At 46.3% G+C, this 18,839-nt stretch overlaps 1 pseudogene; it reads left to right on the forward strand.

Annotated features, from left to right (window-relative positions):
* Positions 1-13,883: 13,883 nt before the first annotated feature.
* On the forward strand, positions 13,884-15,202 carry LOC128070577 (paraneoplastic antigen-like protein 5; annotated as a pseudogene).
* The last annotated feature ends 3,637 nt before the right edge of the window (positions 15,203-18,839 follow it).

An 18,839-nucleotide genomic window follows, 5' to 3' on the forward strand; every position in this document is an offset into this window, starting at 1 on the left:
AGTGCTGTAGCTCAAGAAGCACCTTGTGTGCCAGGCCCATTATCTAATGAAATCTGCAGGATTCTCTTTCCTCTGAACATCCTCTGAACACAGCCTTACTCATGAATGCTCCCTGTGTTCCCTCCTCATCCCATCCCCCTCTGCGCAGTAACTCCTGTTTCCTGACCTCCTCTTCTGGGTGCCTATCATATTGTTATGGGCTATGGATAGCTTAACATAAATGAGAAAGGGTTTCTTATATCCAGCCTATAGAGCATGAAAGCATCAGCAATGTTCCAAACAAAACCCATAATCTTCCTTCATCAGTTCGTTAAGTCCTATGTAAGAAATTGTCGTCCTTCTCAGTCTTGAGTTAGCAGCCTCATGAATCCATCAGCTCGTTCCCTAGAGTTCTGGAAACTCTGGCTCACTGCAGTGATAGGATTTCAAAGTTATTTAAGTAATGGCATCAGAAACTTGTGCCTCAGAACATTTGGCATAGTCCTTTTCCTGAGGGTCTGAGACAGTCCCTTTTTTTTTTTTTTGAAGATACAGCATTGTGGCTTGTAGGTGATTGCAAGCACTTTCAGGGAAGCATAAGTGCAAGAGAAAAGATTTAACATGCCCATAGTTAAAGATGTGGTGAGAGTTCAACACAAAAATAATGCAACTGACAAGGAAATTTGGTTGTTTCTGTGGCGTGAAACATTTAAAAAGATAACTAGAATTATGATTGATAAAACTACACTGTTTGTTGTTGTTCAGTCCTAAATCATATCTGACTGTTTGCAATGCCATGAACTGCAGCATGCCAGACTGCCCTGTCCTTCACTATCTCCCGGAGTTTGCTCAAACTCATGTCCATTGAGTCGGCGATGCCATCCAACCATTTCATCTTCCATTGCCCGCTTCTCTACCTGCCCTCAATCTTTCCCGGCATAATGGTCCTTTCCAATCAGTCGGCTCTTTGCATCAGGTGGCTAAAGTATTGGAGCTTCAGCTTCAGCATCAGTCCTTCCCATGAATATTCAGGATTGATTTCCTTTAGGATTGACTGGTTTGATCTTCTTGCAGTCCAATGGACTCTCAAGAGGCTTCTCCAGCACCACAGTTCGAAAGCATCAGTTCTTCAGCGCTCAGCCTTCTTTATGGGCCAACTCTCACATCCATACATGACTACTGGAAAAACCATAGTAGTGGTAGTGTTAGTCACTCAGTCGTGTCTGACTCTTTGTGATCCCATAGACTGTAGCCTGCCAGGCTCCTCTGTCTATGGGATTCTCCAGGCAAGAATACTGGAGTGGATTGCTATCCAGAGGATCTTCACAATCCAGGAATTGAACCCAGGTCTCCTGTGTTGCAGGCAGATTCTTTACTGTTTGATCTACAGGGAAAACCAGAAAAAACATAGCTTTGACTATATGGACCTTTGTCAGCAAAGTGATGTCTCTGCTTTTTAATATGCTGTCTAGGTCTATCATAGTTTTCCTTCCAGGGAACAAACGTCTTTTAATTTCATGACTTCAGTCACCATCCACAGTGATTTTGGAACCCAAGAAAATAAAATCTATCATGGTTTTTAAGTTTTCCCCTTCTATTTGCCATGAAGTGATGGGACTGGATGCCACGATCTTAGTTTTTTGAATGCTAAATTTTAAGCCAGCGTTTTCACTCTCCTCTTTCACCTTCATCAAGAGGCCCTTTAGGTCCTATTCGCTTTCTGCCATTTGACTGTTATCATCTGCATACCTAAAGTTATTGATATTTTTCCTGGTAATCTTGATTGCAGCTTGTGATTCATCCACTCTGGCATTTTGGATGATGTATTCTGCATATAAATTAAACAAGCAGGGTGACTATATGAAGCCTTGACACAATTCTTTTCTAATCTGGAACCAGTCCATTATTCCATGTCTGGTTCTAACTATTGCTTCTTGACCTGCATACAGGTTTCTCAGGAGGCTGATAAGGTGGTCTGATATTCCCATCACCTGAAGAATTTTCCAGTTTGTTGTGATCCACACAGTCAAAGGCTTTAGTGTAGTTAATGAAGCAGAAGTAGATGTGTGTGTGTGTGTGTGTGTGTGTGTGTATGTGTGTTTTAATTCTCTTGCTTGCTCTATGATCCAATGGATATTGGCAATTTGACCTCTGATTCCTCCGCCTTATCTAAATCCAGGTTATACATATGGAAGTTCTTGGTTCATGTACTGCTGAGGACTAGCTTGAAGGATTTTGAATATTACCTTGCTAGTGAAATAAGCACACTTGTATGGAAGTTTGAACATTCTTTGGCATTGCCTTTATTTGGGACTGGAATGAAAACTGAGTTTTTCCAGTCCTGTAGCCACTGCTGAGTTTTCCAAATTTGCTGGCATATTGAGTGCAGCACTTTAGCAGCATAATCCTTTAGGATTTTAAACAGCTCAGCTGGAGTTCCATCACTTTCACTACTTTTGTATGTAGTAATGTTTCCTAAGGCCCACCTTATTTCATACTCCAGGATGTCAGGCTCTTTGTGAATGACCACACCATCGTCATTATGTGGGTCATTAAGACCTCTTTTGTATAGTTATTCTGTGTATTCTTGCCACCTCTTCTTAGTATCTTCTGCTTCTATTGGGTCCTTGCTTTTTCTGTTCCTTTATCATGCCCATCTTTGCCTGAAATTAAACTCTTTAATATCAGGCAAAGCAGCACCAGGACATATCATAAACAGTAAGAGCATTGACAAACCTCCAGGAAATTCATATTGTTTCTGAAACATTCATTTCAATAACATTTTGTCCACACAGATGTAGCCTAGGGAAGGTTAGGCATCTCTTGTGATTTGACAAAGCCTCCCATGAAAGCCAATATATCAAATAAAGTTTTTACAAGGTTAAAGATCCTTTGTGATTTTCCAGGGTCACTCTGGGAAAACTCAAATAGGGTTTCATAATAAAGACTATATCACTCAGGGGAATTCTTTGGTGGTCCGGTGGTTAGGACTTTGTGCTTTCACTCAAGTGTCTGGGTTTGATCCCTATTCAGGGAAATCAGATCCCAGAAGCCTCCTGGCATGGCAGAGGGAAAAACGAAAAGTATATCACTTAGGATTTGAGTGTGGGGAAAGTAAAATAAAAGAGTTGTCAGGAAGTTTGAACACTTGGTTAAATGAGATCATGTGTCAATAACAAACACTACTTGTCTATTTAACCAAAGTGACAAAATGTTTTGAAACTACATATTGATTGAAAGGCAATTGTAAAGAATCTTTGTTCTTTCAAAATTGACAAGGCTTGATTGAGGGCCATGATAAAGTCAATGTAAAGCAAAGAAGATTATTCTGATAAGAAAGAATCTTTGCTTTCTAGACAGATGACTCAAAAAGTAAAGAATAACTGTACAACCATAGTAATTTTACTACCAATAATCTAAGGAAATATTTCCAGTTTAATAGAGAAAATAAATTCTAGTTTTGCATCAGTATACTATTATATATAAATAGCTCAGTTTTTTAAATCTTACAAACAAACCCATTGATCTTTAGCCAGCTTTGACCACAAGAAAGAAAATCTCTTTTCTGAGAAGCATATCCATTCAGGTTTTGTTCTGCCCTTTCATCTTTTTCATTTTGGAACAACCAGTCATTTTACTTTATGAAAAAAATTATTCTTTTTCCTTAACAAAAACATATCCTGCACATTTTGTATAGTTAGTTGCTTTAATATAAGTGTTGAGTTTTCCAAGATCTTAGCAAAAGATCTTGGAAATTATCTTTAAGGCTGACATACTACATATAAAACATAATTACTGCTAAAATAAAGTTGCATGACAGTAAATTCACTTTCATTAATTCCTGAGAATTTTAAGAGCTTTCAATTCATAAAAATCACTTAATTGTCTCTAAACCAATCATAATGGAAATCCCTGAAGGGCTTTCATAATCTAATTCAGCAATACCATCAGGGTAGGGCATATTATATACACATACACACACATAAACATAAATATAAGATAAATAAGTTCCTGGAGATGTAATGTACAACATGGAGACTATAGTTAATAAAACTGTACTGCACTGTGTATTTTTGAAAGTTGCTGACAGGGTAGATTTTTTAAAGTCTCATTGTAAGAAGAAAAAAACTATGTGCATTGATAAATGTTAACTAGACTTATCGCAATGATCATTTTTCAACATATACAAATATTGTTATGCTATACACTTGAAACCAATATAATGTTATATGTTTTCAGACATACTTCTTTAACCTCCACTGTTTTCTAGGATGGCGATCAGAACACCTCTTCCCATGGTATCATATTTTGTGATACCTATACCCTGTAATGCCATGTGGCTGAGTGGGGGCTTCACAGAGCCACAGTGGACTTGTGTTATGAGAGCCCTCAGGTAAAATGCCCCACATGGGGTCTGCGACTTTCTGACACCAGCAGGTAACCACTTTTTCTTGGCATGGGAAGGAGATTAATTTAACAGGCTTTCAGTACTTCCTAGTGAAGTCAGGCATGTTTAGTTATATGTTCCCCTTCTCAGACATAGGAAATACCTGCACTTAAAGGGGATTCTGTAAGTATCTTGCTCAGTAATCACCCAGCTTTCTAGAAAAAAGAAGCACAGAATTTCAGTCCCACTCCAGTCCTCCTGAATCAGAACTTGCATTTTTATCAAGATCTACTGGATATGGGTCTCCCAAGTGTCTCAGTGGTAAAGAAACTGCCTTCACAAAAGCAGTTCTAAGAAGGAAGTTTATAGCAATACAATCCTACCTCAAGAAACAAGAAAAACATCGAACAGACAACCTAACTTTATACCAAAAATGACTGGAAAAAGAAGAACAAAGTAATCCCAAAGTTAGCAGAAGGAAATAAGTCATAAAGATCAGATCATAAATAAATGAAAAAGAAATGAAAGAAACAATAGTAAAGATTAATAAAACCAAAAGCTGGTTCTTTGAGAAGGTAGACAAAACTGACAAACCTTTAGCCAGAGTCACCAAGAAAACAAAAGAGGTAAGAATCAAATCAAGAAAATTAGAAATGAAAAAGGAGAGGTTAGAAGAGACAACACAGAAATACAAAGGATTATAAGAGGTTGTTATGAGCAACTACATGGCAGTCAAATGGACAACCTGGAAGAAATGGACAGATTCTTAGAAAAGTTCAATCTTCCAAGACTGCACCAGGAAGAAATAGAAATTATGAACAACCCAATTACAAGCACTGAAATTGAAACTGTAATTAAAAAAAAAAACTCCCCAAAAGCTAAGGCCCAGGGCTAGATGGCATCATAGGTGAATTTTATGAAACATTTAGAGAAGAGCTAATGCCTAATCTTCTAAAACTCTTTCAAAAAATTGTAGAGGAAGGAACACTTCCAAAATAATTCTTTGAGGCCACCATATCCCTGATACTAAAACCAGACAAAGACAAAACAAAGAAGAAAATTACAAACCAATATCACTGATGAACATAGATGCAAAAATTCTCAACAAAATTCTAGCAAATGGAATTCAACAACACATTAAAAAGATCATATGCCATGATCAAATTAGGTTTACCCCAGGGATGCAAGGATTTGTCAATATATGCAAATAAGCCAATGTGATATATGATATTAATAAATTAAAAGATAAAAACCATATGGTAATATCACTAGATGCAGAAAAAGCCTTTGATAAAATTCAGTACTTTGATAAAAAATCTTCAGAAATGGGCATAGAAGGAACCTACCTCAACATAGTAAAGACCATATATGATAAACTCACAGCAAACAGTATTCTTAATGGTGAAAAACTGAAAGCATTCCCTCTAAGATTAGGAACAAGACAAGGGCGCCAACTCTCACCAATATTATTCAACAGAGTTTTTGAGGTGCTAGCTATGGCAATCAGAGAAATAAATAAACAAAAGGAATCCAGATTGGAAAAGAAGTAAAACTCTCACTGTTTGCAGATGAAATGATACTATACAAACAAAATCCTAAAGATACTATCAGAAAATTACTAGAGCTAATCAGCAATTTTGAATTTAGCAAAGTTGCAGGATACAAAATCAATACACAGAAATCACTTGCATTCCTATATACTAACAATGAAAAATCTGAAAGAGAAGTTGCAGAATTAATCCAATCTCCCATTGCAACAAAAGAAATAAAATACCTAGGAATAACCCTACCTAAGGAGACAAAAGAACTGTATACAGAAAATTATGAGGCTGATGAAGGAAATCAAAGATGACATAAAGAGATGGAGAGCTATTCCATGTTCCTGGGTTTGAAGAATCAATATTGTGAAAATGAGTATCCTAACAAATGCAATCTACGGAGTCAGTGCAATCATTGTCAAATGATCAATGGCATTTTTCACAGAACTAGAACAAAAAAATTCACAATTCATATGGAAACACAAAAGACCCCAAAGAGCCAAAGCTATTGAGAAGGAAGTCTTGAGAAAGAAGAATGGAGCTGGAGGAATCAATCTTCCTGACTTCAGACTATCCTACAAAGCTACAGTCATCAAGACAGTATGGTACTGGCACAAAACCAAAAATATTGACCAGTGGAACAAGATAGAAAGCCCAGAGATAAAACCATGCACCTATGGGTACCTTATTTTTGACAAAGGAGGCAAGAGTATACAATGGGCAAAGAAAGCCTCTTCAATAAGTGGTGTTGGGAAAACGGGACAGCTCCATGTAAAAGAATGAAATTAGAACACTTCCTAACACCATACATAAAGATAAATTAAAAATGGATTAAAGACCTAAAGGTAAGACCAGAAACTATAAAACTCTTAGAGGAAAGCATAGGTAGAACACACTATGATATAAATCACAATAAGATCCTCTATGACTCACATCATAGAGTAACAGAAATAAAATCAAAAATAATCAAGCAAGACCTAATTAAACTTAAAAGCTTTTGCATAGCAAAAGAAACTATAAACAAGGTGAAAAGACAACCCTCAGAATGGGAAAAAAATAGCAAGTGAAACAACTGACAAAGGATTGATTTCCAAAATATACAAGCAGCTCATATAAGTCAATAACCAGAGAAACAAACAATCCAATCAAAAAGTGTGGGAAAGACATAAACGGACATTTCTCCAAAGAAGACATACAGATGGCTAACAAACACATGAAAGGATGCTCAACATCACTCATTATACAAATGAGAGAAATACAAATCAAATGAGAGAAATACAAATCACAACTACAACGAGATATCTCTTCACACCAGTCAGAAAGGCCATCATAAATAAGTCCACAAACAATAAATGCTGGAGATGGTGTGGAGAAAAGGGAACTCTCTTGCACTGTTGGTGGGGATGTAAATTGATACATCCATTATGGAAGACAGTATGGAGATTCCTTTAAAAAATAGGAATAAAACCACCATATGACCCACCAATCCCACTCCTAGGCATATACCTTGAGGAAACCAAAATTGAAAAAGACACATGCACCCCATTGTTTATTGAAGCACTAATTACAATACCTAGAACATGGAAGCCACCTAAGTGTCGATCAGCAGATGAATGGGTGAAGAAGCTGTGTTACATATATACAACAGAATATTATTCAGCCTTAAAAAGAAATGTGTCTGAGTCAGTTCTAATGAGGAGGATGAACCTAGAGCCTATTGTACAGAGTGAAGTAAGAAACAGAAAAACAAATATCATATACTAATGCATATACATGGAATCTAGAAAGATGGTTCTGATGAAATTATTTGCAGAGAGGTAATGGAGACAGAGACATAGAGAACAGACTTATGGACATGGGGGTGGGGGGAGGGGGACAAGGAGGAAGGAGAGGGTGGGATGTATGGAGAAGTAACATGGAAACTTACATTACCATATGTAAAATAGATATCCAGTGGGAATTTGTTGTATGAATCAGAGAACTCAAACTGGGACTCTGTAACAACCTAGAGGAGTGGGATGGGCAGGGAGGTGGGAGGGGGCATATGTATACCTATGGCTGATTCATATTGATGTTTGGCAGAAACCAACACAACTCTGTAAAGCAATTATCCTTTATTTTAAAAAGAAAAAAAAAAAGGAATTAACCTGCAAAGCAGGAGATGCAGGCAGATGTGGGTTCGACTCCTGGGTTGGAAAGATCCCCTGGAGGAGAGCATGGCAACCCACTCCTGTATTCTTGACTGGGGAATCCCATGGAGAGAGGAGCCTGGCTGACTACAGTCCATGGGGTCAAAAAAAGTCAGAGATGAGTGAAGTGACTTAGCATGCACCGGATTTGTGCATACCTTTCACTGCAGTAACCTGAGCTGCAGGCTTCCCAGATGGCTAAGCGGGTAAAGAATCTGCTGGCGACCCAGTCATATGTGGGTTGGAGCCCTGGTTTGGGAAGATCCCCCACAGGGGAAAGCACCAACCCACTCCAGTATTCTTGCCTGGAGAATCCCATGGACAGAAGAGCCTGGTGGGTTTGGGTCCATGAGGCCACAAGGGTCTGACATGAGAAGTCACTCGCATGCCACAGCAGCAACCCTGAGCTCCACCCACGCCCTTTTCTAGACCGGCTGGTGGGGGTCCCGTGTGCTCCTGCCAAGATTTCCTTCAGTGGAAGAAATCACTGGAAAAGGGTGGAAAGCTGTTTGGCCACTAGGTGGGTAGTACTAGATGGTGAAGTCAAGAAAATAATGGGAGAATGGATGAAATGTAAACATTTTCATGCACGTGTGATTTTTACAGGAAGCCGTTGTAGTTTTGCCATCCTCCCCTAGAGAACAGTGATTAAAAGAAAAGGATCAGGATTTCATTTAGTAAGCACCCCTGGGGCTTTGTTTTTGCACCCAGTGCTGAGCTGAACCCTTGGAATACACAAATGGAGAGCATGACTGGCAACTGTCACACCACAGCTCCTGTCCAATGTGGAAGAGCCCTGCCAAAGAACCATAGCGACTGCTGGGCTTATGGCTGGGTGCCATGTGGTGGCTAACCTTTGAGCGAATCCAAGGCTGGATTCTGTCCAGCTCTGAAAAGTAAGGTGCTCTGCCAGGAGCCAGCACGGGAGATCCCACCCATGACAAGGTCATGTGAAGGAGACCTGACAAGCAAGGCTTCAGGACTCGAGGGACTCCCTGGGCCTATCCCACCAATGACAAGGTCATGTGGAGAGACCTGACGAGCAAGGCGGATCAGGACTCGAGGGACTGCCGGACCTGCTCGACCATCTACCCCAAAACCGGAATCTGTCTGCCTTACTATTTTATGCCTTTCACCAACTCTTCTGACATTAACAGGGGGCTATCCCCGACCACCTTTTTCTGGAAAAAATTAACTTAGGGCTCTAGTTGATAAATCTCCTGGGCATGAAAGGAGTATTTCAATTCAAACCCCCTGTTAGCATTCTAGCTTACTTGGCAGGTTCATCCAGACTCTTGCAATATTGTTGAGCCAATGCTTGCTGCCAAATTCCCACATCCCTTATCCATTGTGTTCCTGGGAGTGCATATAGTTAAGATGTAGAAAAAACAAGTAGTAGCCTTAACATTAGCAACATTAGACTTTGAGTTAGTAAGTTATTTCTTTGCTGTAACCCACTGAATCTTTGCTCCATAAAAATGTAACTGTACTTTAAGGGTGACACAGGCTAAGGAATTTAAGAAAAAATGTTTCAAGGGAAAGTAAGTGTTTTAGCTGGCCAATCTTTATCAAAAAGGGGTCATAAAATGTCAACAGGCCTCCAGGGCAGAAGATAATGTACAAAAAATAAGACCCTTGTTTATGAAACGGTATGCAGGAAAAAACCTGGTATCAATAAAAGTTAATACTGATGGAATGTTGAGCTGACTCTGCATTTTTCACTTTGCTCAATGTACAACTCAGGGCATAAAAGCTCCCTCTGAAAATAAAGTGGAGGGCCTTGCTCGCCAAAGCTTGGTCTCCCCATGTCGTTCTTTCTTTCTCTTTCCTTTTCTTTTTCAGGCTGATTCCCTGGAGCACAGGGGCCCTCTGAGATCACTTTCCTGCCTGTGCTTCTAAGACCCACTTGAGAAGGTGCCCAAGGTGGGGCACCTTCAGCTATACGAGAGGGCGCCTGCAGCCTACATGAACAGAGCAAGTCCAGTGCTGGGGCTTTATTGGCTTTCTGCATAAACCAAGGAATATCAGCCTCTTTCTCTCCTCTATTTTCTTAACTGCATAATTGTTTCCTTATCTCTTTCTTTATCTCTCTCAGTCACTGACACCATTCATGCTTCAGATAACCCTGGATCCAACCGGGGCTGGACCCCCATAGTGCCCCTAGTTGAATTCCAACTCTGTCCACCTGGGTGCAGCAGGGCCAGGAGCGTGCTTGGGGCAGGGCAGGCGAGGGCTGCCCCTGTCAAGGAGGGGCCATGGGTGCCATGCTGCTTTGGTGCAGCTGCAAGTGGGTCATGTGCAGTTGTGTGGGGACCACGTGGGAGAGGGGGTGGAAGGGCCTGTCATTGCACAGCCTCTTCCCACCAGCAGCTCCTGGACTGTGTGCACAGCAGCAGCAGCATTAGCACCAGATGCGTGGTGGTTGTGGTGCTCGGGCACTTTGACCTGGAGGCATCTCCAACAGGTCAGGGCCTGGGACACAGAGTGCAACCCAAACCACATGGGATTCCCCAACAATGACCCTTGCCATCTTTGTGGTGTCCCAGGGCCTGGTGGCTACATGTTTCCCCTGGAAGTGGGATCCCATTATATCAGGCCTGGCATGCACAGTACCATGCCATTTCCAGACATTGTGACAAGCCTCGGAATTGCAGGGGCCCTCTTGCACACCTAATCCTGCTTACAGCCATTGCCATCAAGACTGGTAGCTCTGGGCCTTACCCTGGAGGGAAAGTGGCTTCAGCCCTTCCTCTCCTAGGCTCTACCAACTTCCACTGACCAGACGTTTTCTCGCTCTGGAATAAGGGATGTTGGAGGTAGAGAGTGTGTGAAGGCTTGGAGGAATTTAGGAAGGTGGACCTAGGTGAGGGTGGGGACCATAGGGAAATGAAGGTGGAGGCTTGGGGACAGTAGTTGGATTTGAGTGAGGTCAGGGCTTAGGACATGCATTGTGCTTGGGAAGAGGTGGGACATGGCTTGAGTGGGCGCAGGTATTGGGCTTAGACAGCAGCAAGGCTTCCATAGGGATGAGACTTGAGTTGGGGGGTTGGGTCATGGGAAGGGGTGGGGCTTCGTGGGGGCAGGGATTTAACTTCCACTGGGGTGGGGCTTGGCCTCAGGGGCTGAGCTCAGTTGGGGGTGGGGCTTCATGGAGGTGGGACTTGGATGGGGTGGGGCTTGGTGAGGACCTGAGTCAAACATGCCCATAGACTTGGTGTCAGGGGTGGGACTTAAGGCCTCTGTTGCACTTTGGTGGAAGTGGGACTTGGCAGTGGGGGCAAGGTGTAAGAGTGAGTGACAGAGTGCAAATCGCTCAGTCATGTCCGACTCTTTGCGACCCCATGGAATGAACTCTTCAGGCTAGAATACTGGAGTGAGTAGCCATTCCCTTCTCCAGGGGATCTTCCGAACCCAGGGACTGAACCCAGGGCTCCCACATTGCAGGCAGATTAAGGTTTAAGAGAGGGGGTGGAATTGTGGGTGGAGTAATAATAAATGAGGAGAGTGAAAAAGTTGACTTAACACTCAACATTCAGAAAACTAAGATCATGGCATCCAGTCCCATCACTTTGTGGCAAATAGATGGGGAAACAGTGGAAACAGTGTCAGACTTTCTTTTTGGGGGCTCCAAAATCACTGCAGATGGTGATTGTAGCCATGAAATTAGAAGACGCTTGCTCCTTGGAAGGAAAGTTATGACCAACCTAGACAGCATATTAAAAAGCAGAGACATTACTTTGCTAAGAAAGGTCCATCTAGTCAAGGCTATGGTTTTGCTAGAGGTCGTGTATGAATATGAGAGTTGGACTATAAAGAAAGCTGAGCGCCGAAGAATTGATGCTTTTGAACTGTGGTATTGGAGAAGAGTCTTGAGAGTCCCTTGGACTGCAAGGAGATCCAACTAGTCCATCCTAAAGGAAATTAGTCCTGGGTGTTCATTGGAGGGACTGCTGTTGAAGCTGAAACTCCAATACTTTGGCCACCTGATGTGGAGAGCTGAATCATTTGAAAAGTACCTGATGCTGGGAAAGATTGAGGGCAGGAGGTGAAGGGGACGATGGAGGATGAGATGGTTGGATGGCATCACCAACACAATGGACATGGGTTTGGGTGGACTCTGGGAGTTGGTGATGGACAGGGAGGCCTAGTGTGCTGTGGTTCATGCGGTCACAAAGAGTCGGACACAACTGAGTGACTGAACTGAACTGAACTGAATAATAATTGAGGGCTTCCCGATGGCTTAGCCAGTAAAGAATCCACCAGAGATGCAGGCAGACGTGGGTTCAATCCCTGGATCGCAAGGCCGCTTGCAGAAGGAAGGGGCACCCCAGTCCAGTATCCTTGCCTGAGAAATCCCATAGGCAGAGGAGCCTGGTGGACTATGGTCCACGGGGTCACAAGAGTCGGACACGATTAAGCACACACACTGCAGCAATAATCGTAACTGCACTAGCGCTGAATACCAATTGAGCAGTTTTTTGTACCACTGTATCAGAGTGATTGTGAAGACTTCTGTGGACTTAGAATTGGCACAGCCTGAGCAGGACCTTGTGAGGCAGAACTTCGGCCTTGCCTGGAGCAGATCCAGTGAAGCAGTGCTGACTGCTGGAGGGCAGGTCTCTTGCTGCCTGTGGGTAGAATTCTAGCATTTGCACTGCCACTGGATCCCTAACCAGTGTGCTGAACAGCTGTGAGATGGGAGAGTCCTCTGGAACCCTGGGAAAAAGCAGAAGGGGCAGGGTTGCCTGCCAAGGTTTACAGGGTCTGCAGGGTAGGGTCACACCTAGGGTCAGGGAAGTCTGTTCCTGCAGTGTGATACTGGAGACCCTTATGGGGTCCCTTTCTGCCTCTGATTCTAACTTCCAGACAGCTGGAAACCATAGGAGACTGTTTTTAGCTCTTGATCCTTGCTGCCCACCCCTCATCTTCCCCCTCCCCCCAACAAAAGATATTTCTTTGGTTAGATGTTAGTGACATCATGTGTTGCTCTTTAACCTTACCTACCACATGACACCCTTCTGTGATGGAAACCCATGGCCCATTCTGTTCTCAGTATCCATGGCAACACCACAGCTTGTCACACATTCTCTTCACCCACCAGTTTCATTGCCTTATGCAGAGCCCCAGTCATCTTTCTCATCTGTCAGGCATTTTCTGAGAAAGGAGGGAACTGGATCTCTTCGTTCTCTAATCTTTGCCCCAGAGAAGTGGGTACCAGGTGCCCAGGGACTGCACAGCCCTGAGCCAGGGCATGGGCGTGAGCGCACACCCACACCCACACACACACCTACACACACACACACACACAGGCTTTGTCAGGCTCTGCCCCCACCACACACACACACACACACCACCCCTCTTGCTTGGAGGGCTTTGGCAGGCCCTGCCTCCTACCTCTGGCCTTTTCACCACAGGCACCTCCAGGACACACAGCAAAGTCCTGGGACTCTGAGGAGAAGCCAACAGGAAGTGGAGATCAACAGGGAGGGGATGAGGCAGGGGAAGCTGGGCCTAAAGAAAACCCTCCATCAAATGACTGGGAAAGCCCTCGGAAGCAGGGGCTGAATCCCTGTGACCAGAAAACGGAGTGGGGTAGTGGAGGGGTTTTGATGGGGATTGGGAGGGTGGGCATTAATGATGTTCTCACTCCATTAGCATTTTAGGCTGTGGAAAATGGAGACTATTCTGCCTTCATACTTGGCACTGACCCAAAATTCCTTGACTCCTGGTCACACTTTGTGAGCTGATTACTGCCCTTAGTATTAGACCAGTCCATAGAAAGTGGGAGCAATGGCTGTGACTCAGTTGGAGGACTGGTGCAGAGGAATGGACCTGTACTCTAGGAAGGCCTTGCTAATCGTGGGGATCCCCATGGAGTGTAGTGAGGCAGAAATTAAAGAGACCCTGAGGAGGGGCTTAGAGTCCCTCTTAACCTACAGGGTCCTGGGCACAATGTTCAGAAGGGAAGACCATGCTAAAGCAGGTTTTCCTTGAATTGACTGATACCATCAACTGTGATACAGTGCCCAGCTGGATCCTAGGAAATGGAGGTACCTGGGAAGTGGTGGTGAAACCCTGTAGCCCAGATGAGGAATTTATCAACAGACTGAAGGACTTCCTAAAAGATGAGGGCTGAAGAATGGTAGATATGGCCAAAACACCGGGGTACAGCACTCACTCGGAGGGCACAGAGCCAGAGGGCATTGCTCAAGTCAGACAACCAGTCTTGCAGCCTCTGAAAGAAAGCCTGTGGTACTGAAAATTCAAGACATTTTTGGGAAACTCTCTCCCAGGCCCAGATGAAGAGAGCTTTGAAACCTGGCTAGAGCAGGTGACTGAGATGATGCAGCTATGGCAGGTGCATGAGATAGAGAAGAGGTGGTGTTTGCTGGAGAGCTTATGTGGCCCTGCCCAGTCCATCATGTGGGTACTGAGGGCCAGCAGTGACTCTGTGACACTGGAGGAGTGCCTAGAGGCCCTGATGCAGATCTTTGGGGATAAAGAGGACCATAGAACCTCACAGTTTAAGTTATTCCAGACCTTCCAGGAGTCCGGAGAGAACATCTCTGTTTTTTTGGTATGGTTAGAGCCCCTGATTCAGAAAGCCGGGCAGCACAGCCCCTTGTCAGTGAGAAGCACAGACACAATTCTCCTGAAACACATCCTAGCTCGAGCCTCCATGACCACAGCCCTCCATGGCAAGCTCGAGATACTGGATCAGTGAGAATGTGCACCCACTTTCCTGCAGTTAATGAAGCTAATTCGAGATGAAGAGGAGTGTGAAACCACCATGGCAGTAACCGAGGAGTACCAGAGTCAGACAGAAAGGGTCTGTAGGGCATCAGAAGACAGTGTTCTGATCCCTCAGGTCATGGTATAGGCAAGGTCATTTGCTGAGAGCAACACTCAGACCATCCAGGAAGGGATCATCCCATTTCTGAATTGCAGGTGGCTGTCCTCCAGCTGTGACACTGGGGAGGAAGGCCACAGCCAGGCATTATTTCCTAGGGCTGAGAACCAGCCTATGGCAAAGCCCAGGCCTCAGCTGGCAGCAGAAGAGTCAGAAAACAAGAGAGAGGCTGGAGCCATTGAGCCACCCTAAGCCTTAGGAAGGATAGGCTCAACACATCCAGGCACCCCTCTGCTAGCAGGAAACAGATAAAGTGTAACAAGGGGAAGAGACAGTCTACACAGGCAGCGAGGGCCTTGAGTGGGGCAGAGGGACAGGGCTGCCTGGCCCAGCTCAGCGTCTACCAGCTGGAAGGTGCTCCACCAACCAAGCCAAAATCAATTCAGGGAGGTGCAGGAGACCCAAGCAGGGGGCCACATCATGTGCAGCAAAAAGGGGTGCCAGTGCCTCAGACAGAGACCCCAATATAGCAGAGGCTGAAGAAGGGCAGTCCACACAAACAGTGGGGGCCTTGAGTGGGGCAGAGGGGCAGGGAAGCCAGGCCCAGCCCCCTCAGCCTCTACCAGCTGGAAGGTGTTCCACTAACCAAGCCAAAGTCACTTCAGGGAGGCGCAAGAGGCCCAAGTAGGGGACTGTCATGTGCAGCAAAAGGGGTGCCCATGCCTCAGACAGAGACCCCAACATAGCAGAGGCTGAAGAAGGTGTAATCGGAGGCTCTGGCATTGGCCCTAGCTTTTGGCCACCTGCAAACGCCGATCCTGTGGGCTCTGAGCGACTGATGCTGATGGGCCCCCAGGGCACGTGGGGCCTAGAGGAGCCTCTCTGGAGGCCATCTCCACCACAAGGAGCCAGCACTGGCAAGGAAGAGCTGTGGGGCACACGGGAAATACTCCAGCAGGAAGACTGCAGGAACTAGCCTGTCTTCAGGATCATCTACACTTCCCTAGGGAGTCCCCAGGAAGGCAGAACCCTGGAGCCTTTCTGCAATTGAGGGCGGAGGACCCAGAGGCCAACGGCACCCAGCACCAGCCTACAAGCAGTCTTCCCCCACCCCAGCCCCTGCAGCCTGGAAGGGCTGTAGGGACAAGGACAGCAAAGACTGTGAGGAGATGATAAGGCCCTGGGTACCTGGTGGGCCAGTACCCCACAACTGGCTTTGCTGTGAGTGAGTGTGCATGTAAACTTTTGTTCCAAAGGAGGAAAAGGAGAAGGAGGAGGAAAAGGGGAAGGAGGAGGAAGAGGAGGAGGGGGATGCAGGAAGAGGAGGAGGGAGATGGAGGAGAGGGAAGAAGAGGAGGAGGAGGAGAATTCATTGGCAGGAGGGAGGGTTGTTTTGTTCTGCTTAAGTTTGAGCTTGGTCACTGGAGACCTGGAACTCGCCTGGGGAAGTACCACTCACCAGCTGTCAATGCTAAGGTCAGCCCCAAAGCCTGCCAACTGGGAACAGCCCTTAGTGGCCAGCCCAGCTTTGGTGAGGAGTGCCTGCAAACAACTGCTGCCCACACTGGCCAGAGAGACTTTAAGGGCCATGTCATGGTGCCTGGGCCTCCCCCTACCCCTCCAGAGGGGACCCCTATTCAGTATCCCCTGGGGCAGGCTGCTCCTTGTCCTGGGAAGTCCAGAGGTGTCCCTGTACGCCCCCTAGTGATCCAGGTTACAAGGAACTCCTCCCTGCCGCAGCCCCTCTCCCCTCCCCATCAACACAAAACCCAAAGCAATCATCCACTTCCTCCCACCCCCTGCAGAGCCCTGAGGTGCCCATGAACCCGGGCCAGGTGTCCCCACCTACCCAGTCACCGACCCCTCGGCCTTGCCACATGCCCTGAGCTTCAGCACTAGCCAAGGCCCTACCTGCTGTGGTCCCGGGTCGTCAGCTCAGTGTGTGCTTTCCTGGTGCAGATTCGGGCCTGGTTCTGTTTGGTCTCCTGGATATGTGCGTGTGTTCTTCTCTGAGCATTTCCCCCCACTGTGGGGCAGAGACACTCCAGCCCACTCCCAGCAAATGGTGGGAAGGAGGGGATGGATGAGGGCTTGGCTGGCGCCCACCCCAGGACCTTGGGAAGGAAGATCTGCATTGGGGCTGCAGAAGGGCTTTGGGAGGCCCCCCAGGACCTGTGCTCTGGTGGGCCACCCATGCTTCCTCAGGACTCAGTGTCCTGGGCTTGGTACAGCATGCCCTGCTGTGTGACTGTACTGTGCCTGTCATAGGGCATGTGGGCCCGAGTGGGAGGGGCTGCCGTGAGGGGATCAGGCATTGCCAGCACCCACCAACCTGGGAAGACACCACGTGTGAGGCCCTCGGGAAGGAAGAGTGTGGGAAGAGGGAGGGCCACCACGTCTGGGGAGGGAGGGCACCTTGTTAGGGACCCCAGGAGGTTGGGAGCCAAGACCGTGATCTTCAGTGGACAGTACAAGTTCTTCTCTGTGTTGTCATTCCCTGTCTTCAATAGTTTCAGTCAGTGTGGATGAGTGTGAATTCATAGATACAGTGGATGTGATGTTAGATATACTGGGCATGATGTCAGATACGGTGATGTGTTGTCATTAACACAGTCGGTGTGATGTCATATATAGTGGATATGATTGCTTTTCAATAAAGTTTCCTGAAAATTTGAGCTGAGTCTCATCTCTGATCTGGACAGCGGAGGGGAGGGGTGGAGGGGGTGGGGGGAGTGACAGTGGCCTGGTATCCTGAGTTGGTGCTGTGGTGCAGTCCTGGAAGTGTCTGAGATGGTCTGTGTGGCCCCCTGGGCTGGATGGAGCTGGGTGACAGGGACTTGTGGGGAGGGACTGTGGCTGGTTGGGTCCCCAGGAACCTCAGGGAGCCCCCAGGAATAAGTGGATTGGATGTGGGGGGAGGGCAGGGCCAGCAGATAGGACACCAGGCTCCAGGATCCCTGGCAGCTCCATGGGGGCTCCAGGCACCCAGATGGTTCAGAGATCACATGTGCCATCCCAAGGACCAGCCAGCCACAGAAAGGTCCTGGTGTGAGGTCAAAGACCACTGTCAGGATTGTGGTGCAGGATTTCAGGGTTGGGGTGTTTGCCCACTTTCCTGAGATCAGTCTACCCCTGCTGGCCAACAGCAGCCAGCCTGGGTTTGGGCAACCAGGGGTGGTGGGGGCAGTGGTGTGATGTCCGAGGAAAGGAGGGTGGGCCAGCAAGAGTTCCACAGGCCTCAGGCCCTGAGCGTGGGCCAGCAGGAGTTCCACAGCCCCCTTTCCTCAGAGGTGGGGAAAGGCTGACAGCACTGTTCTCCAATTTGAGCCCAGGGCAGGGTGGCCTGCTGAGAGGCAATGGCACCCCTCTCCCTGTCCCACTCCCCCACACTAGTCCTGTGTTCTGGGAGCAGGCAGGAGGCAGACATCACACCCACTGTGTTTAGGACAACAAAACCACTATATCTGACATCACATTCACTATATCTGACATCACATCCACTGTATCTGTGTCATCACACCCACTGTATTCTTTCTGCAGCCTGGAGAAAGAAGAATGTGCCCCTGAACTTGAGTGCACCATCACTGCAGTGCAAGTGGAGGCAGGAGAGAGGAAGGGAGCTAGGTGCCCACAAAGATCCAAAGGGGCTGTTTAGCCAGCTGCTCTGGTGGTGTTTGGACACAGAACACAGGTCTTCAGAGCTGGCCTCGACCAGGACCCATGAACACGCGGGGAGGGTGGCTCGACCCTTCAACCCCAAGGGACCCTGGGCGGATATGCTTGCTCCTGGTGCTGGTGCTCCGTTGGGAGGGGGCATTGTTATCAAGAGGTGGAGGAGGGAGATGGACCGGTTGGGTGGTCCAATCTGCAGAGCAGTGGAGCCTTTCCTATGTTAC

The sequence above is a fragment of the Budorcas taxicolor genome, chromosome X (assembly GCF_023091745.1).
Source record: "Budorcas taxicolor isolate Tak-1 chromosome X, Takin1.1, whole genome shotgun sequence".
Taxonomy (NCBI): domain Eukaryota; kingdom Metazoa; phylum Chordata; class Mammalia; order Artiodactyla; family Bovidae; genus Budorcas; species Budorcas taxicolor.